The 24,616-nt window shown below is 44.6% G+C and overlaps 1 protein-coding gene and 1 non-coding gene across 3 annotated transcripts in view; one reads left to right on the top strand and one right to left on the bottom strand.

Annotated features, from left to right (window-relative positions):
• The window catches only part of GLIS3 (GLIS family zinc finger 3), a 445,161-nt gene that overhangs the window by 253,580 nt on the left and 166,965 nt on the right, over positions 1–24,616 (bottom strand). The gene's annotated exons all lie outside the window — the stretch shown is intronic.
• LOC124505267 (U6 spliceosomal RNA) lies at positions 6,585–6,691 on the top strand. Its single transcript, XR_006960603.1, has one exon. It is a non-coding gene; the product is annotated as a U6 spliceosomal RNA (small nuclear RNA).

Below are 24,616 nucleotides of genomic sequence, written 5' to 3'. Positions count from 1 at the left end.
AGCCAAGGCGGGTAGAGCATGGGTCCCTGGATGAGTGTACGAAAAGCACCCAACTAGATGGAAATAAACTTTCATTGGAAACTCAAAAGTGAGCCCGTTGAGATTTGGGGGTCTCTCATAGCAACTAGCTTATCCTAACATACTTCCCCAACTAGACTGCAAACTTTTCACTGGCTGGCTCTGTATCTGACGCACCTCTGTATTCTCAACAGTGAGCACACCCAGTAGGTGTGCAATACAATCCTGTGGCAATTAGCCACCTGTATTTCCTTCTTGAAGCTATTGTAAAAAAGTGCCTCCGCCACCATTACCGGCAGAATGACTAACGACGAATTGCTGTCTGTCTCTTTATACTGAAAATGAAGGCACAATATTCCTAGGAACCCCTGTTAATTATGATCACTAAATAGAATGGTTCATGCTTCTTAAATGCCCCTTCATAATCAGCTAATAATCTAAATATAAACAAACATACAATGGCAGAGGATGGAGTCAGAGTGGGAGCCCCAGACACGTACTTGAGTTTTCCTCTGGAAAGATCTTTAATGCACTATAGTGTCTTAGGATATGTTTCTGCTCTGTGCATATCACAGCTGACATCTTGTCAAAACCAAGGGAAATAATTGCATCCCCGGGTAAGAGTATCATGCAGGCAGCAATTTAAATGTGGCACGGCTTATCAGCACCGATTTACTAACATCTTACTGTATATAACCACGCGTGGTAGGAGAAAACTTATACATCCTTACCAAGATTTAGGCATGAAAACAAAATCTGTTATGCCTCCAATTCAAAAGAAGAAAGAACAAAGGAAAAGGGCATGAAATAAGCTGTGTGTCTTCCTCTTAGGAACAAACTTTTAAAGAAATCTAAATCCTGGTCTGCTCACCTTCGTTTGAGTTGGGTGGACAAGACATAAGCCAGTCTGCTCAGGTCTTGAGGGAGAAGAAAAACAACCCATCTTATGAGCTTATTAAGCCAAACACCTCAGCAAGCCGCAGGCATGCTACTCATTTATTACACAAAACCGAAATCTTCTGACAGTCCATAATTATGTGCTGAGAACTCCAATGAATAACTCCGCATCAGAAGGATTCACCAAACTTTGATCAGTGTCCCGAGAGACAGCGGGTCAAGATGAACCTTGAAATCTGATTTACATCACGCGTCCCCATCTAGCATTCTAAAACCACTGGGGTTTTTTTTTTGTTGTTGTTGTTGTTTTTTGTTTTTTTTTTTTTTTTTTAGCTCTCCATTCTTCACCTGGGTATATTTTGAAAACATAATTTTGTCAAACATCCTAGAGCAATTATAAAAAACGTTAGTAGTTGCCTGTGAAACAGACTTAAAGCAGAGTTTATATAACTTCCCATATGTAATTCTCCATACCTTTTTGATCCTAGGGCCATGATCATAAAAAAGTCACATTTTAGGGCTCAATGCTATATTAGATTAGATGGGTAACTAGCTATAATTTTGTATCCGGTCCTCTGCAAGTGACCAAGGTTTTGGTTTGAAGTAGTGATGTGTTTCAAATGAGCAGTCCACACACCCTTTTCTCTATTCCCTTTGGTTTTAAGACATATGAAGCAGGAAACAGAAATCTGATTTAACTGAAGCTAAATAATCCAGAAAAGGAATAGAGCACATGCTGAGGGTTTTCATCAACAATTTGGTGCAGATGACAGGGGTGTATGTGTGGTGGTGGGGGGCGGTGCATGCTAAATGAAAACACAACTGCCTTATGGACTTTCTTAGTAGGGCTAGAGAAGGAATGGTAAAACACACACACACACACACACACACACACAGGCCACCACCCCTAATTGCTGCATTTTAGGCAGACATCACTAATCAATACCATACTCTTTCCAACTGAGCCTATCAGTCTATCATCCCTATCCTCAGCCCTCTCGGTACCTGCTACCAGACCTGTGGAACTGAAATACTAAGTGAAATCCAGTTTCCAGCTCTGAATCTGTCCAATTACTAATCAATGTTTGAAATGGAGAAGACATTAGAGTTGCTCAGGGCCCCCTCCATTTACAGGTAAAGAAAATGAGCAATGGAGATGTTAATTGACTTTTCAAAGGGCACACAGCCAAGCCACAGGGATTTTTTTCAGTGAAATCTCTAGACTGCTAACATATTCTTTCTTGGGATGATTTATACCATTGAAGACACGTACAAGTTTTCAGAGTAAAGGGATTTGAGGGAAAAAAAAATGCAGTGTGTTTTAGAAACCTAGCCAAACAAACAAAACTCCACTGCACGAAGCATAAGGAGAGCTCTAAAATCACTCTCAGCCTTGAAATTGATGCAAGACGATTAGTAAAGCTTACTGGAGACCCTTGTCTCAGATATCCTTTGCCTACGTCAACAATTTCTGGTCTCACCTGCTACTTCACGCCGGAATACAGGAGAATGCACATAGAAATTACCTCTAGAGAAAGAGAGCGCCTCTGTTTGACCACTCTGGGTTCACAGCCATTTGCACCATGGTCACATCTGATCTCCCACCTCTCTCCGCGGGGTCAAAGTCACTCGGGGCCCAGTTACCACTCAAAGTCCAAGGTCAGGTTTTTAAGAACAAAATAAAATTTTTCCAGGCCCAGTTTAATAAAGGTTACTCTGTGTTTGGGGCTTAGGAGCCTTGAAAACTCAGCAAGGAGTCCCTCTGGGAAGAGAGACAACTCTGAACCCCTCAAAACCTGTGATCTAACATCCCTGTCATATCTCTCTCTCTCTCTCACACACACACACACACATACACACACAAACACACACACACACACACACACACACACACACACACACACACACACTCACACACGACCCACCATCTTGGGGGCTCTCTAAATGTGAAGAACCCCTCGCGAGAAAGGTATGCGCGCGGAGAGGGAAAGACAGTGGCCGACTTCTAATGCCGCGAAAGCCAAAAGCCTCCAGCAGGTTCTCCGTGGTGGAGGAGACACAGCCACGGGGAAGGACTTCCCACAAGGAGCCGGGGAGGAAGCAGCTGGGGAGGGGGTGGAGGTGGGTGACAGAGACGTGCAGCCAGAAACGGAGCTGTGAGGAAGAAGGGGAAAAAAGGCTGAGCAGCCGAAAGCCGGTGGTTAAAATAACTCGTGCTAACAGAGTGTTCTTTGTTACCATACACTGCTCCTTGTTATCACACATTACAGAAAGTTACGAACAACAGAAGCGCGCCACTCACTCCAACCGCTCCTGCAGCCCGGGGCTCTGGTGACCCGAGGGACCCCCTGGCTTCCCCCCGGGGGGAGGCGGCTGCTGTGTCCAGAAGGCCCTGTGGGGACTGCGGCGGCCAGCCGCCCGGCTCCCCGCACCGGCCGGAACCTTCTCCGCGGCCCGGCCTTGTCTCTTCCCCGCGGCGCGGTCCGTGCGGGTCAGGACGGCGCGGACACGGCCGGTCCCGTGGGGGACGACAGGTGACTCGGTGAGCTTTACGGGCAAAGGGAGGCACAACTTTCCCGGGGGAATCAAAAAGCCCAGAGAAAATGATCTCATGTGGGTTTAGGCACAGAACTAGACGCTCTGCAGCCAACAGAGCAAACAAAACGGCTCGCCTGTGAAGGCAGCGGGCAGGCACGGCCCGGGTTCGGGGCCAGGCACGGACGCCCCGGGGTGGGGGGCTCTGAAGAACCTTCTCCCTCTCCCCGCCTCCATCACCGGCTTCCTCGACTGAGGAGACAGGAGGCAGGAGAGCCCCCCCTCCCCGGCCCATCCTCTGCCCAGGCTGCCCCCGTCAAGGCCAATGGAGCCAGGCGCTTCACCCCCGCCCCCACCCCTCCACACACACCCCCACCCCCGCTCCCTGCAAGGCCTCCCACTCGGACCTTTCATTCCCCGCCACACCGGTCATGTGTGCCCCTACAAGTCATTGCGTCCTTCGGGCGCCTGGGGGGCTCAGCCGGTTAAGCATCCACCTGTCGGTTTCTGCTCAAGTCACGATCTCACAGTTCATGAGTTCGAGCCCTGCGTCAGGCTCTGAGCCGACAGTGCGGAGCCTGCCTGGGATTCTCTCTCTCTGCCCTCTCTCTCTGCCCCTTCCCCACTTGCACTCTGTGTCTAAACAAATAAACTTAAAACAATGTTATGGATGTCAACTCGGCCGCTCTCTCTGCGTCTCCACTCGACTTCTCGCAGCAGTGGTCAGATGCTAAGAGGCACTTTCTCCCTGCTCAGACTCCCGCCGCGGCCCTATTCTAGACCGTGTCCCATCCGCCTGTATGATCGATCACTTTCCCTCTATCGCTGATGGCTTTTTATACGTCCGCTGCTCAAGTCTTGATGTGTTCTCATGGTTGCCTTTTCTTCTCGTCTGTTACTTCTGCACCATGAGAGTGTGGTTTCTCACTAGACGGCAGACTCCTTCGGCACAGAGACTGTGTCTAGCTCACTCGTCTCTGACTTCCTCTTAGCAGGTGCACGAATCCTGAAACAGGAGCGTGCCTGATCCCTTCCTGTCATCATCAGAGCATGTCATGTGTCCCTCTGTGGGATCTCTCAGGTGCGTTTCCTCGTCATTCCCACTGCCCCCTTCTCATTTCATCCTGTCCAGGTGACAGCCACGGTTATAACCTAACTGATCCCCACACCTGTACATCCTCCCCTGTCGTTCCACACATCTAGAAGCAGAACATCCTTCTGAAGACAGATACGCCTCACCTCCCTCCCAACTCCTTCAACCTCTTCCCTTCACCCTTACACGAGATGATTAATGTCCAAATTTTGCAGGATGAGAAATTCGGTGTTCTTGATAATGTGGCCTCAACCTCCCGATGTTATCTGCCACTGCACATATCCTACACCCTACCCCTACTGACACACTCAACACAGATTTCCAGCCTTCTCTTTCTTTGAGCATATGGTTCTTTGGGCCAAAGATTTACTTATGTACCCCCCAGTCCCTACATCCCCGAGTTTCATGGTCTCTGTGAAGCGGCCCCAGCCCCACCCGAGAGTGGGGAGTCATTCGTCCCATCCCTGGGTTATCAGAACACTTAGCCCATATCTCCATTATACCACAGAACATGTTATAGACTAAGTTATATCTTCACATGTACCAGACCGTGAACTCTCCCAGATCAGAATCCTAGTCTTGGTGTTCCCAGTACTTAACACAGCACCTGGCACATTCGACAATGTTTAATACACTGGGTTGAAGTCAATGAAATTTCGAAAGAATCTATCAGCAACACATCTTCAGCAATTAATCACACACAGGAAATTGTGAAAAGTGGGTGTCTCTAGAGAGAAAAAAAATGACGGAACGTGTTAAGAGACGGACTTACTTTCCACTGCATATCCTTTTAATGAGTTTTGGACTTTTTAGCACATGTGTACTATTTTCCAACACACTCAGAGGAGGTGTTACAGTATGTGCCCAGCACTGTGCACAAGGAGGCTTTCAGGCACCGTGGAACAACTCCACTAACCAAAGAAATTCATGAACGTGGGGTAACTTCTGTGTAGATTTTCTATTTGCCCACCCATGCCCACAGAGCCGTGATGTTGTTCAGTTGCTGAGGTCTGTGCTGCCTGATAACAGAATGATTTATGGACACGTCCTCTCTCCTGGATCATGAGCCCCTGGAAGGCAGACACCCTCCACTCCTCCCCTCCATGGCCTCTACCAGCTCCTAGTGTAATGCTCTGCACACACTTGGCCATCAACTTGCAACTGTTGAGTTGAAAACACAGCGAAGTTTGGGGCACCTGGGTGGCTCGGGGCACATGGGGCACCTGGGGTTCGTTGAGCATTCGACTTTGGCTCAGGTCATGATCTCACAGCTGGTGAGTTCGAGCCCCACGTCGGGCTCTGTGCTGACAGCTCAGAGCCTAGAGCCTGCTTCAGATTCTCTGTCTCCCTCTCTCTCTGCCCCTCCTCCACTCGTGGGCTGTCTCTCTCTCTCTCTCTCTCTCTCAAAAAAAAAAAATAAACATTAAAAATTTTTAAAAGAAAATATGGCATAGTTGCAAATTTGAAAGAAAAGCAATAATGATATTAGTTTGCAGCTAATAATCCGTGTTAAGCCACGGCAAGGAAAAAAAAGGCTAAAATACTGCTAATAGGTAACAGCAATAAATATTAGGTTTACTATGGTCACACTGAATATAGAGCTAGAATAGCTATAGAAACGTATCGTATTTTGTCATTCCTTATTTAGGTCATGGATTGATATATATTATTCCTTCTCCACTTACGCTAGCAAAACAAGTATTATCCTTTTATGTGAGAGCCTTGAATACACACACAGCCACAACCGTCCAGAACCACTGCTCGGGAGATGAGAAAAAGTTCTGAGACGAAAGAGGGAAAAAGGAAAAGGGGCTCCGAGATGATATCCTTATAAACAAAATAGGACAACAATCAGCAATTTCCAGATAGATCGAAACCTAACTCCCCTGGGGAAAATAGTCCAACTAAATCCTTTAGTGCCTGGGAAGCAGTCTGAAAGCCGCCTGCCGTGAAAAAGAACAAAACACACAGGATGTACACTCCATCCTCACAAAGCCGAAGGGACAGTCATATCGACAATCACATTAGAAGTCAGAAAGCAGTGCTCGCTTCGACAGCACATCCACTAACACTGGAACGATACGCAGAAGATCAGCATGGCTCCTGCATGAGAGTGACACGGAAAAGTTAGAAAACAATAGGACATTTAAGGGAAAAAAAACACAACAACACAGGATTCATCTAAGTGAGATGAATGTGTACCGAACGCCAAACACAGAAATACGCGGTATCCGCGTGCCTATGTGAGACAACAGATTACCAGCGTCCCAGCCCGTCAAGCAGCCCAAGCCTCACCATTTCCTCCCCTTTCTTCCTCCCTCTCCCCGCCACCCCACGTAATCGTTCTCTCTGGCCCCTGAACACACCCAGAGATTGATCCAGCTCTGCTTATCCCTTTTTACCACTGGCCATCCTGTATCGTGGTCAGTGACAGCTATATAATCAGCCCAATGAACCTCAGGTCACTTGCACAAAGACTCCGCAACCCATTTGCTCTCTAGTCAACTCTACTAGTTGATGCCGCACAAAACACAGCCGACTAGCTAGACCACGTCTGAGCACAGCCTTGTGGATCTGGCTTTGTCCTCTCTCCCCACGCGCCCTAGAAGCATTCTACCTCTCAAAGGGAGAAAGACAAATGAATATGGGAAAGAGAAGATAATAAAAGAGAGGTTAGTGGCATACAGATAACTCCTTCTCAGGTCACTTAGAACAATGACTTTATTGACCTGTCTTCTTTGGGAAGCGAGAATTAGATTTTATTTACCTCTGTAGTCCCGCAGCTTAGCCCAATCAATCATATAAAACATATGCTAAATAAATTGTTGGTGACTCGGTTAGTTAAATAAAGGGAAGAGAAAGGTAAGAAAAGGAAATGTTCTCAATTAGTACTCACTGAAGTGAGAAACAAGTAAGGTCAACAGAAGAGAAGCATAATTCTCCCTTACTTTTCCTGACCTAAGCGTGTCCTGAAGTGATTCAATATGGCGTCTGTCTCTTATACCAAATTTGAAAGGATATTAAAAGTTCATAGGACACATGGCAAAGGAAACAAACAACAAAACAAAAAGACAACCTACTGAGTGGGAAAGATATTTGCAAATGATATATCTGATAAGGAATTCATATCAAAAACTATAAAGAAATTACACAACTCAATTACCAAAAAAAAAACCCAAAAATCCAATTAAAAAATAGGCAAAAGAACAGACATTTCCCCAAAGAAGACATCCAGATGGCCAACAGATACATGAAAACATGCTCAACATCACTCATCATCAGGGAAATTCAAGGCCATGATGAGATACCACCTCACACCAGTCAGAATAGCTAAATTAAACACACACACACAGACACACACACATACACACACAAGAAACAAGAACTGTTGGTAAGGATGTGCAGAGAAAGGAACCCTTGCACACTGTTGATGGGAATGAAACTGGTGAACAGTGTGAGGGTTCTTCAAAAAAATTAAAAATAGAACTACCATATGATCCATAATTATACTACTAGTTATTTGCCAAAAGAATATGAAAACACTAATTTGAGAAGATCTATGGTCCTCTGTGTTTATTGAAGCATTATTTACAATAGCCAAGATATGGAAGCAACCCAGGTGTCCATCAATGAACTTACTTCTAAGTGAAGTAAGCCAGTCAGAGAGAAACAAATACCATATGATTTCACTTATACATGGAATTTAAGAAACAAAGCAAATGAACAAAGAAAAATAGAGACGAACAAAAAATAGACTCTTAAATATAGAGAACAAACTGGTGGTTACCAGAGGGGAGGTGGGTGGGGGGATGGGTGAAACAATTTTAGACTGAATTCACCACAGTAAATATTTACTGCGTACCAACTATATATAGGGTTTGTTTCCAAAGCAAGGAGAAAAGAGATAAATAAAGCTTCTTCTTTCCCTCAAGGATCTCACAATCTAGTATCATGTTCCTTGAAAACTGCAGTGCCTTTTACTACGATGTAAAAAAAAAAAAAAAAAATCCCAATGAAATTTCACAACATTTATAAAGTCATACGTCTTTAAGGCCATAGCCAAAAGAGACATACAGTATTCCATTTCAAAAAGCCCAAATACTTTATAGCCAAATCCTACAGAGCCTGCCAATTCAAAGGGCCTCACCCTGAAAGACCCATCTTCATTCCTAAGAAAATGAAATAGACCAGTCTTCAGAAGGAGTTTACTAATGACTTAATTCTGACAAAAACATCCATATCCATATGTCCATGTTAAGAGGAAAAGAAAATCTGATGTTAAGGCTATCCCCCACAACTTCCTTTAAACAAAATCTAAGTGTTTGCTACTTTTATTTTTATGGGCTGCTCCCAGAGATTTTGATCTGGGCTAGTTTTTCATGTTTCTTAACCCAAGTATTCATGTCTGTCACACTGCAGTGTGGCTGCTGAAGCTCAAGTTATTGGGGATGCATCACTCCATTATACCATGGGGACAGATGCCACCTATGAAACAGCTCATCATAAATATATCTCAAAAATTAAAAGTAAAGATGTCTGAAAAGTCTAATCTTGTATAGAGAATAATATTTTTCCCTTCATAAGAGTTTTGAGAGACAACAAATTACATGCATATGTGTATGTGTTTTTACGTTAAAGATAATACACAACTACATGCTTACATATATAGCTTTAAGAATTCAAACAATATATGACTAAAGGGGAAAGGAAAACAGATTACTATTTCAAAATTATTGGGGAATTACTGAGGAAGAATACTGCCGAAACATAAAAATACTAAAAACGTAAAACATTAAACTCTCATGTGTCTTCACTAACAAGGTAGTGAAGAGGGAAAAATCCACACTTCCCTGTGACCACAAAGAAGAGTATTTCTTCTTAGTCAGACAAAATGGCACCTCCCCTTATGTGTCATGTCCTTGGCATGAGGGGTGTGACGTCCAAGGACGCTGCTCTTTGTCTGGTCTCGTGTGCCCTGCGTCAGTGAGCGTGGCCCTGTCTGGGCTCCGGGGGACTTCAGGATTCGTACTTCCCATTCCCACCCCACCTGGGCCACGGCACTTCTTCCAGAAACACGCATCAGGTGGAGCTGTCATGCAGACCATCTGTGCCATTGCCACCCTTCTGCAGAGGCCCAGGGCCCTCGCCCTCTTCTGGAAAACACTGCACTTCTCCTTACTGCTGGTTTCCTGCCTAAATCCCCACTAGATCCAAAACTGTGATCCAGGCTTAATGAATATTTGATATGAGTTTAAGAAAACCCTTTAAATTCATTCATGTTGAGGATTATTAAACTGACCCACACTCAACAAAAACAAAACAAAACAAAATAGGACTTTATTACAGTTGCTGTGGTGTGTCCCAGGAGAACTTGTATTTTAACCTTCTTTGGGACTTAAAAAAAAAAAAAATTAGAGAGTCAGGTGAGAGAGACCTAAGAGCGGAAGGCACGAAGAAACCTTCCAAGTTCACTGAACGCACAAGTCTGTCCTGCCTGGTCCAGGACGTGGAAATCAGGCTGGAGGCATTCAGGATGGTTTTCAGGCCAAGGACACTGGAATCAGGCAAGTTTACACTCAAACTGTGGCTCAGTCCCATGACAGCTGCCACAGTAGCAGTGTTTCTCGGCTTCTGCATCTGTAGGGACTGTTATACTGCCTCCCTCACAAGGCACAGGGAGCAGTAGGCAATGACACCTGGCATACACTGTGCCCTCTCGCCGCTCAGCTGGGGTTATTGCTGTCACTGACATTGCCGGGACCACCAATGTCACCACTGCCAGCCTGTTAGAGTCAATATATTATACTTTCTGGGAAGACAAGTTTCATGCACAGCAGTTATAACCACAAGCTCTGAAGTCTGAGTTCTTTGAACAGTTTATTTAAGATCTCTGTCTTAGCTTCCATGCGTGAAAAGGGGATGATGGCATCTATGGAGTTATCGTGAGTGTAGGTAATATGTGTGAAGTGTTTGCAAGAGTTGTACATAGTAAGCATTTTTTCCACTTAACCTTAGAGTGTCTGAAATTTTTTTAAGAAATGATTTACGATAATAAGCATACAGATAACTTATTGTAAGGTAGGCATTTTGATAAGCTACATGCATCCACACCCATATAGGTACACATGTGTACTGTATGTGTATTTAATAAGCCTCATTTACAGATGAGAAAACTGAGGCACAGAGTATGGAAGCAACATAGCTGAGTGGCAGAGTCATGATTTAAACCCAGGCAGTCTGGCTCTGGGCCCCATGCACTTAATCACTATGCTGTGCTGCCTTAAAAAATGTTGAAACAATGAATGAATGTTCCTGCTGGAAAAATACTGAAAAGAGTCAATGACCTTGACCCGCCTGTTTTCAATGAGCAGGGACAGTTCTTGCAAAGTGCGCACAAAGGGAGGACAAAGGCATGTGGAGGGCAGAGGAGGGCAGACTCAGCGTTCCCTCTGCAGGGCTGGCAGGGGTTTTCCAGCCAAAGTCGGAACACAAGAGTGGCCTCAAGATTCAAAAAGGAACCCAGGGTTTTGGCCCCAAATCCAAAGTCACTTAGTTTACAGCAAGTTTTAAACTGACAAGGAACAAATGCTTATTATAGGCTTGGCCTTCCATGGTAACATGAGGGATGTAAATAATCAGAAGACTCAATTTGGGTCTCTGAGGAAGCTTACTCAAGGCCAAGGTATCTTCAACTTCCCTCCTCACCCAGTGGTGAGGCCAATCTGTCCATCTACAACTTCTCCAGACTTCGGAGGGTGCACGGGACTTGGTAGCCTAAACAGCCTCCAGTTGACCTTTAGGCTATTTGAGGTCAAAGACATATTCCACTACTGGACAAGGTGACCAGAAGGCCTTGTCAATTCATCAGTATCCCTAAGGCTTCATCTCATAAAATCCTACTCCAAAAACCTAGGAATTTTAGGTCAACTGTGTGTTGAATCAGTGTTGTGCTATTGACTAATTCTTGGGAGTGATTCCTTGCTTTTCTCAGCCTGTTTGAATTCAACTTTCTGTCAGTGTCTCGACTTCTGGTCCCTCTAGATCTCCTTTTCAATGGCTGTCTCCCAATACGAGACTTTAAGCAACCCAAAATCTCAACCCAAAACACCAAAAGTGGACATAAAGAGATGGGGAATAAACATGGTCGGGAGGGCAGAGGGGCTGAGGAACAAGGGAGAAAATCAAAATGGGTCACTGAATTCTTGAAAGGATGAACATTTTTCAGCTACCAGATTAACAAATACTGTGTTCATAAGGTGTGGGAGCAACGGGCACTCCCATGTACCGCTGGTGAGAGTGCCCGTCTGTACAACCGCCTGTGGAGGTGAAATCTGCCAACATTTGCCCGATTTGAAACGCACACACCCTTCAGACAAGCCATTCCCTGGACACAAATCTTACAACTGGGTGCCACCTCATGCTACCTGAAAAAGACATCCAAATGGCGAGTACTTCTAAATTTCAGGCGAGATTTAATGAAAGGGTTTCCTGATAACCAAAGGACAAACAAATTATACGCAGCATAAGCTTGTATGAACTCACAAGCTATGTTACAACAAACATGAAGTCCACGCAGACAGAGCTCATATTTGCTGGTCCCTTTGGTGACTGTTTGTTTAGGTGGCTGCCACATTTTACAGAATTCAAGAGCAAAGCTTACTGGATCATGGGTCAGGTCATACCACAAGACGAAAGGTCTGCATTTGAGAAAGGGGGACACAGGAGTTCTAATCTCTCTTCTGCCAACAAACTATCCTCTTGAAGAAGACACTTCACTCCTCTGATTTCTTTCGTCCGTGAATGGCAAATGTGAACTAGCTATAAATTTGCTTCACTTTTAATGATCCATTTATACTGCAACTAAACTGAGCTGAACCTCAATCCAGCCACACAAAAGAGAAAAGTTAAGAACATTTAAGAAACGGGTTCCAAATAACTGATGGGCGTCGTAGCTGTTGGTTACAGTTGACCTTGAACAATGCAGGGCCTAGAGGTGACAACCCCAATCGGTTGAAAATCCATGTATAGTTTTTGATTCCACCAAAACTTTACCAATAGTCTACTATGGATTGTAAGTCTTACTGGCGATGTAAGTAGTCAATAACATACTTTGTAAATTATATGTGTCATAAGCTATCTTCTTACAATAAAGTGAGCTAAAGAAAAGGAAATGGTGTTAAGAAAATCATAAGAGAAACTACATGTACAGTCCTGTACTATAAGAAATCTGCACATAAGTGGAACCATACAGTTCACACCCGTGTTGGTCAAGGGTCAAGTGGACTTCTCTAAACCCCGCCAACAACTTCATAAGGTAAGTATTATTATCTTCCTTTTTACAGTTTGAGAAACTGAAACTTGGAGGAGTTAGTGATTTTCTGGATTCCAGAGCCACCAAGAGAAAGGGCAAGGAATTAGACCGAACTGGATTTTACCCTAAACCTGGGTTCTTTGCTCTTTGCTGTATTTCCTCTATACCTGGTAACCCAAACTTAAAGAAAAAAGTTGCCATCACTGATTTTGTCAAACCAGGGAATGCATGTGAATGCAAACCAAAGAGAGAAATACATTTTTACCGGAAAATAAAGAGAAAGAATAAAGATAAGTTTGTTCACCAAAGGACTAAATAGATAAAAATAAAAACTTCTCTGAATCACCATAAATGACTTAAAATCTACGTTTCTACCTAGTGCTAAAATAACCAGATGACCTGTTGTTAATTGACTCTATTTATTTATTTATTTATTTATTTATTTTTTTTATATGAAGTTTATTGACAAATTGGTTTCCATACATCACCCAGTGCTCATCCCAAAAGGTGCCCTCCTCAATACCCATCACCCACCCGCCCCTCCCGACTCTATTTAGACTAAGGTAAATATGGGTGGTTTTCTTTTCTCTCTCTCTTTTTTTTTTTTTTTTTTTTTTTGTTGCCCATCGGTTGTGTTACAAAGACATAGACTGAATCACTCCTACACCTAGTCCAGGAATAGTTCCAAGTAAAAGGTCATTTGTATTGTTAACTCATACCAAAAAAAAAAAAAAGTTCCACACATTCATCCTATGAATAACTCCAGAACTCTAAGTTCTCAATGGTCCTTTCTTTAACTTGGTCACCATTTATAATTTTTAAAAAGCAGGGTTAGGGGTAAGGGGGTGCAGCCCGTACTTAATGTAGTCAAATCCATCTAGTGGCTGAAGGACTAAACTAAAAATTAAAGATGAACATAAAACCTGGAATCGTAACACTCCTGGAAGAAAACATAGGCAACAAGCTCCCTGACACAGGTCTTGGAGATGAGTTTTTTCTCAATCTGACATCAAAAGTGAAAACAATAAAGCCAAAAATAAACAAGTGGGACTACATGAAACCAAAAAACAAAACAAAACAAAACAACAACATCAACAACAAAAACCTTCTGCACAGCAAAGGAAACCATCAACAAAGTAAAAAAGCAATTTACTGAATGGAAGAAAATACTTGCAAATGATGTATCCAATACGGAATTAATATCCAAAATATATGAAGAATGCATACTACTCAACCCCCCAAACCCCCCCATACCAATCCAATTTTAAAAAGGGCAGTTTAAAAAAGGGTGGTTTCCAAAGAAGACACACAAATGGCCACGAGACACGTGAAAGACGCTCAGCATCACCCACCCCCAGGGAAACGCACATCGAATCCACAATGAGGTACCACCTCACACCTGTCAGAATGGCTAGTCTCAAAATGACAAGAAATGCCAAATCTTGGGAAGGACGTGGAGAAAAGCGAACCCTCGCGCACTGCTGGTGGGACTGTCACTGGTGAGGCGACTGTAGAGAACGGTATGGAAGCTCCTCAAAAAATTAAAAATAGAATTATCATACAATCCAGTAATTCCACTTCTGGGTATTTATCTGAAGAAAACAAAAACACTAACTCAAAGAAAATATATGCACCCCCCCCATGCTCACTGTGACTTTATTTATAATAACCATGATACGGAAATAACCTAAGTGTCCATGGACAGATGAATGGATAAAGAAATCATCACACACACACACACACACACACACACACTGGAATATTATTTTTTCATAAAAAAGAATGAAATCTTGTCATTTACAACATGGATGGTCCTTGACAGCATTATGTTAGGTGAACTAAGTGAGACAGAGAAAAACAATACTGTATGATCGCTCATGTGTAGAATCTTAAACAACAACAACAATAACAACAACAACAAATAATAACCTCATGGATACAGAGAGCAGACCGGTCGTTGCCAGAGGCTGGAGGCAGGGGCGGAAGAAACAGGTGAAGGTGGTCAAAAAGGTTTTTTTTTTTAAGGAAAATATTGCCTAGATATTATAAATTGGCGAAAGTTGAGGGGAAAAAATGCCTTGCTGTGGGCTGTGGAAAAATTCTAACATGACTCAGGTGGAAACAATCTGTTGTTCATAGAGGCTATATGAAGTGCTGAGGGCTTTACATGCATTATGTCTTTTGGTTCTCCCAAGACTGTCCTCATTTTACGGAGGAATACAATGAGGCATGCTGCTGGCCTGTGGCATAACTGAGGTTTATACCCAAGGGTATCTGGCTACAAAGGGTACTTGCCCCTGTGGGAACAACGCAGGGGTTAAAACCGTTGCCACTGGAACAAGGCAGAAGTGTAGATACTGAGACACGAAGTCCAACCTAGCATGAATATAAGTTTAGTTGTGTTAATTCGAAGTGTTAATTCTGACCTCCCTACATCCCACCCCTCCCTCTCATGCTTCCACTGGCTTAAGAACCATATTGTTTCTAAAACCTTCAAAGAGCGGCACCTGGGTGGCTCAGTCGGTTGAGCGTCCGACTTCAGTTCAGGTCATGACCTCGGGGTTCTTGAGTTCGAGCCCCATGTCAGGCTCTGTGCTGACAGCTCAGAGCCTGGAGCCTGCTTCGGATTCTGTGTCTCCCTCTCCCTCTCCCTCTGCCCCTCCTCTGCTCGTGCTCGGTCTGTCTCCCTCTCAAAACTAAATTTAAAAAATATTTCAAAAAAAATAAAATCTTCAAAGAAAAGGAGAAGGAAGGAAGGAAGGAAGGGAAGGGAAGGGTAATAAGCTATCATAGAGGGACCTTAAATGCGGATTACTAAGTGAAAGAAGCCAGTGTGAAAAGGCTGTATTCTGCATGGGTCCAACTCTATGACACTGTGGAAAAGGTGATACTGTGGAGACAATAAGATCAGCACTTGCCAGGGGTTTGGAGGAGGGAGAGACGAATAGAGCGCAGGCTGTTTAGGGCAGTGAAACAACTTGGATGATACTATACTGATGGATACGTGTCACTTTACATTTATTGAAATCCACAGCACGGACAACACCAAGAGTGAACCATGATGTAAACTATGAATTTAGGGAGATTACAATGTGTCCGTGTCGGTTCATCTATTCTAACAATTATACCACTCTGGCGCAGAAAGTGGATTGATGCCGGAGGCAGGGAGTATATAAGAACTTTGTACATTCCATTCAATTTTTTTGTGGACCTAAAATTGCTCTAAAAAATAAAGTTTACTTTTTTACTTAAAAAAAAAAAAGGTAATTATGAACTCCAGAGAAAAACAAAATTTGTTCAGAAAAGAATGGGCACTCACAGCTCACCTTATGGCTCAGCAGGGGTCACATCCAGGTTTTGTGGGGCCTGAAGCTTAGACAATTGGGGTGGGGGGGCAGTGAGAGCGGGGCTCTTTAAGAAAAGAAAAACACTAAATCAGAAACAAATCAGAGAATTTCTAGCATTGTTGTTCACTGTAAACAATAACAAAACAATTGCAGGGGCGTATCCTTCGTCTGAGGGTCCTGGCAGTGGGGACCACTGTCTCTCTCCCTGAGTTTCTCGACATTTTCAAAGCTATGACCCGGCCTTCTAAACACGGCTGGAGGGAGGGGGAGGGAAGAGGCAGAGATGCTGTGAGGGTAAGGCGGCTTATAAACCGACCAAGGAAAGGAACAAAGGATGGAAGAAGCTAGAAAGAAGTCACTCATTGCTCCAAAGGAAGGGGTCTAGTTGCAGAAAGCTTTCTTCCCAGAGGGATCCACAGGTCTGGAGAGCGGCCCATCTCCGATCTGTGGGGGCGGGAGCATCCGCTCCTATAATCTCCTGCCGTCTAGGGCCACTTGGAACCAAGGCTGCCTCTACTGTAAACGATGAGACAAAAGGAAAAGATTCTTCCGGGGTTGAGGGGAAAAAGATGCGAGAGGACCTCTGCTTGAGTGAAGACCTATACCACTAACACGACATCAACCCCATAAGGGGGAAGAGGGCGAGACACGAGCCTCCGTGAACTCCTGGGCTTCCGGGCTCACCTGCGGGCAGAAGGGTGGACCCACTTGGTGCTTCCGTCACTTGCTCTTAGAGGTCATCTGGGTGGCCTTCAGCGAGAAGGGAGCTGGAAGAGGTAGCGTCTGCTGTGACCACTTCCAGCCCGTCCCTCTTCTGGAACTTCGGACTGAACACTTCAGAAGTTAAGTGCACAATCCGGAGCGACATGTCCAAGACTCTACCGGCAAATGTTGCGCTCACGGAGCAAATGTTTTGCCAGGGTAAATTATTTCCGAAGAAAGACGACCAGGGACATGTGACGTTCTGTGGTTGTAGTACGTGAAGCACTTTGCCCGATGTCAGTAAAGAGTCTCTTCGTTACGTCCTGATTCTCATCAGCTTGGACAGTTTATTGGGACCATGTCCCAAGACGCAGTGGTGCTGGATTTGCAACATCCTCAAAAGCAGCAGGAAGGCCTGTCACCCAGTTAAGGCAAACGGAACGAAACACAACAAACACACAAACAGCAACCACAGAAAAGTGACGTTCTGAACAATTAAGTGTCCGCTGACTGGTGGGTCATGTCTGGGCCCTGCTCTGATCCAGTGCCCTCTTTGGACGTTTGCCGTGTTATCCTTACAGCTTCACGTGTATAAGGAAAAGTCCATAACTTTTTAAAAACAGGGTCTCAGTATCACACTGAGAAGCCCACAGATTCTTTGCCACGCAGGACACTGGATGATTAAAGAATGAAGGGCTGGTGTGGTTGAGAGATACGGAAATAAAAAAAACCAAATTTCTGTCTCTCGGAATTTGGTTTCTCACCGAAACTAAGGAACAGATCCATTTACAAGACTTGGTAAAACTTTCTTACGTGCTAATTCCCTCTTGCAAGGGTGAATAATGACTGCCTTTTAAAATCCTGCAGCAACACACAGAGCCCTGCCGTTCGCTGACCTTGGGATATCCCCAGTGAGGTGTCCCTCTGTGATATAAGAGTTACTAGTGGGGGATGGGAATAACGAACAGGGGAGCGGAAGTTGAATGATATACGGGGGACACCGTTAACATTTTCCACCAGCAAGATCGATACGCTGTGTAACAGAAACAGAACAAATCGCTTCATCAACTAACCCTCACGCCTAAAGAAAGCAACTCATAGGTTTGGCGGCAGAAGTCAGTAAGCAAATTACCCTGAGAGATTAATTGGATATGTACTGAGGTCTCTGTGGCATTTCTCTCTTCCAACTCTACATAGTACTACTGTGCCTTAAAACTACCAGGATGGCTCTAAACTTCATCTAATTTCTGACCTATTGAAACATTCTGTCTTATCCCCTTCTGTAACATCGCACTTCACCTTTTTACTTTCCCCTTCTAGGAAAAGACCATGATCAAAGTTGAGACAGAGAATTACAGGGATCTTGATTCAAGTACAGATAAACTCAGGATTCAATTTCCCTGAGGGGCTCACTCACTCGTCTTTCCAAGTTAGCTCTCACGTACCGCTGGGAGACAGGATACGGACGTGCTTGCTGAGCTCAAAGTGAGGGATGCCTGTGTCCAGGGCAGAGTGGGATCATCCCCAAACTCCCAAGAGATGGGCTCAGAAGATACACAGCCCAAGTATGTTTGGGGCCCTGATGCATGACAGGCCAGGATGTGCCCCCGGGAGACATCTGCTGTACCCAGCTCCGGCCCACAGGCTGAGAGGCTGAGATGAACATTCTAGAAACCTCAGGAATGAAGGATGAGTTCAATGCCTCTCACCTTAGGTTGTGCCCTCACTGTCCCTCCAGTATAAAAGTGGATCAGTATAAAACTCTCCTTACTGGTCCATAGTCTTGCTCCCAGCGTGCTTCCTAAAGCCATCCTCCACGCGGCGGCAAAAGTGAGAATTTATAACACAAGTGTGATCAGTTCCTTCTCCTCTTCCATACTGTGGCTGCCCAGTGCTTCAAGATCAAGTCCAGGACCCCGCTGAGCGACCTGCTACAGTCCTGCCAGCAAGGAGGAAAACCACCAGCCGTGCACCCGGGCAGTGGCCGAGGACAGACGTGGGGCAAAGTCTGTATTAGGATGTTGTGACAAAGTACCACAAAGGGGTGGCTTAAAATAACAGGAATTCAACGTCCTCCAGCCCTGGAGGCTCAAAGTCCAAAATCAGGGTGTGAACAGGGTTGGAGGGGCCAGCTCTGTGCTCTCTCCTGGCCTCTGGAGGTGCGCTGGCCCTCCTTGGCTTCTAGACGCATCACCTGGTCTCTGCCTCTGTCTTCCCAGGGTCTTCCCTGTGTCCCTCTCTTCGTATCTTCTTCCTTGCACGCATGTCTGTCTTTGTGTCTGACTTTTCCCTTTTCACGAGGACACCAGTTACACTGAGTGAGGGCCCACCCTAATGACCTCATTTGAACTTGATGGCCTCCAGAAAAGGGCTTACTTCCAAACAAGGTCACATTCTGACCACTGGGGATAATGATGGCAGCGTATCTTTTTTGAGGGGGACTCGACTCAACCCAGAACAAAGTCCTGCTCCGAGAGGATGCCTGACTCTCTACACCCCCTCCAACCCTAATTTCTCTGTTTCTGTTCTGCAGGGCACATCGAATTACATATTAAGCACACCCAGAAACACGTGACTTTGCATTTTAAAATGCTGTTTGCATTTTATTTCACCTGACCTCAGCCCACAAAGAGCTTAAATTGCTTGAGATGTGTTTTCACCCTCCAGTTCCTCCCTCACCTTCCAATGTAAGGAAGGCCGTTGTGTAACTGATCACCTTGGGTGGTTCTCTCACGTAACTTCACTGACCCTCAGTTTCCTAGCCTGTGAAGTGGAAACAGTAGGACTTCCCATTCCGCCTTCTCTACTGAATGTTGCCACAATAAAACGGCATAGAGTGTAGAAGAATGATTTGAAAAGGTATGAACTAGTATTAAGGGGAAAGACTGTGGCATTCCAACACTGACTTAGTTTTCTCTGTGTTGTATGTTAGTACCAGGGATCGGAGCTCTTAACAGAGAAACTGGAACAAGTGAGGCAGTGCAAGCCTAGGAGGTTTACACTGGAAGGTCGTTTCTCCCCGTCTGAACTGGCCTCACGCCCTGCCAGGTCTGACCTGTTACCCCACACACTCTCCTGGTCACAAATTCATCTTCTAACACACATCCTGGTCCCACAAAATAGATCACTCATGAGATGAAGGCAGATAGCTTCTGGAAAATGTGAGACAGTATTTTAGTATATATCTTCTTAAAAGGACGTCTACAACAAAACCCGGTAAAAGACAGCTGACTAATTAAGAAAAACAAGTAATTTTCTTAAAAGCTCACTTCCAATAGCTCTTGATAACATGAGTAAGAGTATGATACAGAATCATGTTGTATTAAGTGAAATGGGCTTTTTCCAGAATAAAATAAATCAGAAGACAAAATTACATCATCTTAAATGAAATAAGGTTTCTGGGTATAATTAGTTGCTTTTAACCAGAGGAATAAAATCAACGGTGTCTTTTTATTTTAATTTAGCAGGATTTCAGTGGTCATTTTCACAAGTGGGCTTAGAGTTATATGCTGTTTAAATGGTATAATATTGGGGGAGGGTTTGGGACACTGAGTCTTGTAAAGCTTCCAGGCATAGACAGCCATTTACTCATCCAGTGGATCACTGTACAGCTTTAACTCACACGAACAGAAATTGCCCAATGGATGGAATTCTATGGAATTCTATACGGCCCAGGTGCCTGGTGCTCCTCCAAGGGCCTCTAGTTGTACAAGACCACAGGGCATGCAAAAGGAATGGTGCCCCCTGAGATGTGCAATATGGCGGTCCTAATGAAGAGGAACTAGGATTGGGGGCCCTAGGAAATAGCAGAGTATGGAGTGGAGTAGACATAACTCACAGTAACCTCATGGAAGGCTGTGGGGGGATGGAAAAAAAGCTCTGGTCTAGGAGTCCAATGGACTTGGGTCCTGGATTGCAATCCAGTACTTACTGGCTGTATAACCTGAGATCAAGTCATGTGAGCTTTTAAATAGGAATGAAAACCATAACCACCTTTTCTACCTCAGAGGATTACTGTGAGACTCCAATGAGATTATGCATGGGACAGTGCTTTGTAAACTCAACCTAACAAATGGAAGATGTTATTATCTCCGGTGGAGTTCAGCCTCCTTACAGTCTGTCTCAAACAATGAAAAGTCTTTTTCTCTCAGGGTCCAAAAGTAAATATTCGAATACAGCTGTTCCTACTTAATTTTATTCTGTCATGAACATAGTGGGGTTTTTTTTATTATTATTCTGCAGAAACCATATGAGGTTGCTTTCATTTGTCATTGTCTATTATCACTGCCACAAGTCATTCCATATAAAATATCTCCAAACCAACTCTTGACTCAAAAAGTCTCCTGGGTAGAACAGGTTGGCTCAACAAGTGATGTCTATACCTACTGCCTTCCCGGTGAAGATCCAGAAAGCTGTTGAAACTGCTACTAATTAGAGCTGATGGCAAAAGAAGTTTAATCATACAAGCACTGCTGCCTTGACAAAGATCTACAAATCTCAAGCTTCTTGTGGCTCTTCTTATCAAAGTCGGGTCACGAGAGGAAGAGGACTCCCTTTCCTGCTAATGAGTCATTATATCTAGTGCCATCTTGGGTACCAAAAGTGCACCCTTTCTGGGACTTATTCTAAATGGAAGAGTGAAAGGAGTCTCACTTCCAAAATCAAGAGGCAGAACATTCAAGGGCAGATCCTGGGAAAGTGCAAATTTAGACCTCTAAATTTCCATATATTTTCAGTACACCATGGTTTCATCATGAGCGCTGAAACTGGTGAGAAGTTAAACATAGGTAGGGATTATTCTCACCTCAGGCTCAATTTCTGCTTTAGAAGATCCCAGTCTATCTCCGTTAGATGCTTCCCCATCAGAACACGATAGATTCTAGGTACAACCATTCTTCTAGGACAAGGAACTAACCCTCCAGTTATATCACTATTTCTTTAAGAAAAGGAAATCCCAGTAACAACTAGGTACTTAGAAAAATTTACAGCCCCTTCTACTACAATTTTGGACACATAAAGGATTGCTTCTTTATCAACTAGGCATCACACGTTGTCCAGGCCATGGCCAGGGTCCTCGGAGAGGCCAGGGAAGGAAGGAAGAGGCTCCTACAAGCTCTCACTCGGCAATGCCAAGTGACATGAGGTTTTTGTTGCTGCTGTTTTTGAGGCTTTTTTTTAACCCAAGTGTTTGTGTTTCGGGCACTGGCCATATTCTCAAAATAACTGCCCTGTGCCCGTATAAATAAAGCTGATAAATTCAGGTTCCCCTAACTCAGTGGTTCCCAACCAGGGACAATTTTGCCCTCCCGGGAGATATACAGCAATGTCTGGAGACATTTCTGTCACCACTGGGAGTAGAGGGGGTGCTACTGGCATCTAGTGGGTAGAGGCCAGGGGTGCAGCTAAACATCCAGTAGTGCCCAAGACAGTCCCTCCGCCACAAATAACTCCCCGTTCCCAATGTCGACAGTGCAAGGCTATGAAGCCCTGCCCTAATGAGTAGGACAGCACACCTTGCTAGACGATGTAAGACAGCCCCTGGGACAGACAGAAACTCCATCAAATACAGACTTAAATAGTAAAGCACCGAATATGCTTTCTTTCACAGTCATTGGATGGAAACGTGCACACACAGAGCTTTTAAGCACGGTTATAATCTCCATTTTCTCTCTGCAGTTACCCTCAATAGCTCAGCACAGAGAGAAAAAACAAAGGAAATGAGTAGGTGCCAGAAAGATGGGAGACACGAGGCAACAGAAGGGAAAATTAAATGTAAAGAGAAAAAAAAAAAAAAGCCCCTTCCCTGGGTATAGCGTGACATAACACTTCAGTAAACCAGAAGAGGCATCCCTTTGGAGCCAGTGAAGTTTTACTGCCATCGACATGAACATCATAAAATTTTCCAAAAGCTGAAACGTAAGGTTTTGTTCCCTACTTATTCTAATTCACAGTAAACAAACCCAATCCACGGTACAGAAAAGGTTTCCTGTTAAGCAGTTTCTATAGTAAAGAGAAATGTAATCGTATGATCTTAAAATTAAAATTATTTTCGCAGACTCAAAGGGCTTCCCTGGCCAAGAACAGAGTCCCTGAGCCTTTCACACAACGCATACATTTAGGATGTGAACTAGAGTGAAACCCCTGAGAGACCCCAGCCAGTAGTCTTTCCTACTGCTCCTTCTCAGCACTTATTTATAAAGACCTTCTTACAGCAGGTTCTCGAAGCAGAAGTCAGCCAAGCACGTGAGAAGATGCATTTGGGAACACAAGATACCATCAAATTCACTGAGAAATTAATTTATTAAGAGACAGAACCTCAGCATCTCGCTGTTGGAATGGTAGGAAAAAAAATACTACCCACTGCTGTGTCCCCTCAACACACACTGACCAACAAGTCACCCAGTCTGTTCCTCAACTCCTGTCCCCTCAATGCCATCCCAATGGCAGCACTGACTTAATGTTATTTTTCAGTGTCTGCTCAAATACTGTTAAGTTCTATACGAGCGAAAATATACAGATCCTGCCGCTAACATTCCCTCAATTCAAAAGCATAAAACCATGATGGTAGAAATCTGTAGATTCTCTTGGAACATTCCACCTTGTCTTCTGTCTGCCTCTCTTCCAGGCTGGAGACAAGACACAGGAGTGCCAAAGGCAGGCCTGTCTGAAGCAGACTCTCCAATCCTGTCTTTTTCTCTTCAATGGCCCCTTGAGATTCTTACAGGCAGATGGGAGGTGGTCAGGGCAACATAACAAAGCCGGGGAAAGGGGACACAAGGTATCTATCTGGTAGAGGAGGGTTCCCCTTTCCTTTCACCCAGCCCTTGGGGAACCCAGACATACAGACATCAATGTCTTCACGTCTCTACTTCTCACTTCGCTTCGTATCTGGTCAGCTCCTCTCAAAGCCTTAAATACTGTCAGCACACAGGTGACCCCGTGATCATGCCAGACTCTATGCTTTTCTTACCTCCAGACCCGCCACGGGGCTCATCACAGGTTCCTTAAAACCAACTCTGAAACTGAACCCTCTGCTTCCTCCCCAAACCTCCCCCATCTCAGTTCAAGGTAACTCCCACCCTCCCAGATGTGCAAGCCAAACCCTGGGGTCCTCCCTGACCCTTCCGTCTCCCACACTCCATTTCCAACCCATCGGGAAATCCTGCCACGTCCAGCTTGTTTCTACATAGCCAGAATGCCACCGCTTATCCCAACTTCCACCTCTGGACATAAGCAGGAAGACCAGAGAGAGGGCGACTGCAACGACCCTACTCCTGGAAGTCTGGTCTTCCTATCCCTGCCTCTTGTTCCACTTCAATACACTCTCCATATGGCACCCAATAACTGTATTAAAACACAAATCCGATTGTCTCCCCCTTCTACTCAAAACAAGGCCCTAAACAACTTAGCCCCCATTTTTTTCCCTCACCTCGTCTTCTGTCTCCAACTTGCTCACTTCTCTCCAGTCACCCTGGGCTCCTTGATGTTTCCAGAATTTGTCAGGCTAACACTCCTGCCTCATGGCCTTTGGACTTCCTGTTGTCTCTGCCCGAAACTCTCTTCCCCCCAGATATCTGCATGACATATTACCTCCCCCTCTAGAGCCTAAGCCCCAAGGGGACAGGGAACTTGGGGTTGATCTGTTCACTGCGGTGTCCCCGGGGCCTAAATGTGACATCGGCATGAAATAGTTGCTCACTTTCAGAGACCGCA

The sequence above is a fragment of the Lynx rufus genome, unplaced genomic scaffold, assembly GCF_022079265.1.
Source record: "Lynx rufus isolate CCGP_SWC_20201006 ecotype Redwood Valley unplaced genomic scaffold, mLynRuf1.p SCAF_10, whole genome shotgun sequence".
Lineage (NCBI taxonomy): Eukaryota > Metazoa > Chordata > Mammalia > Carnivora > Felidae > Lynx > Lynx rufus.
This window is presented reverse-complemented; position numbering and strand designations above follow the sequence as displayed.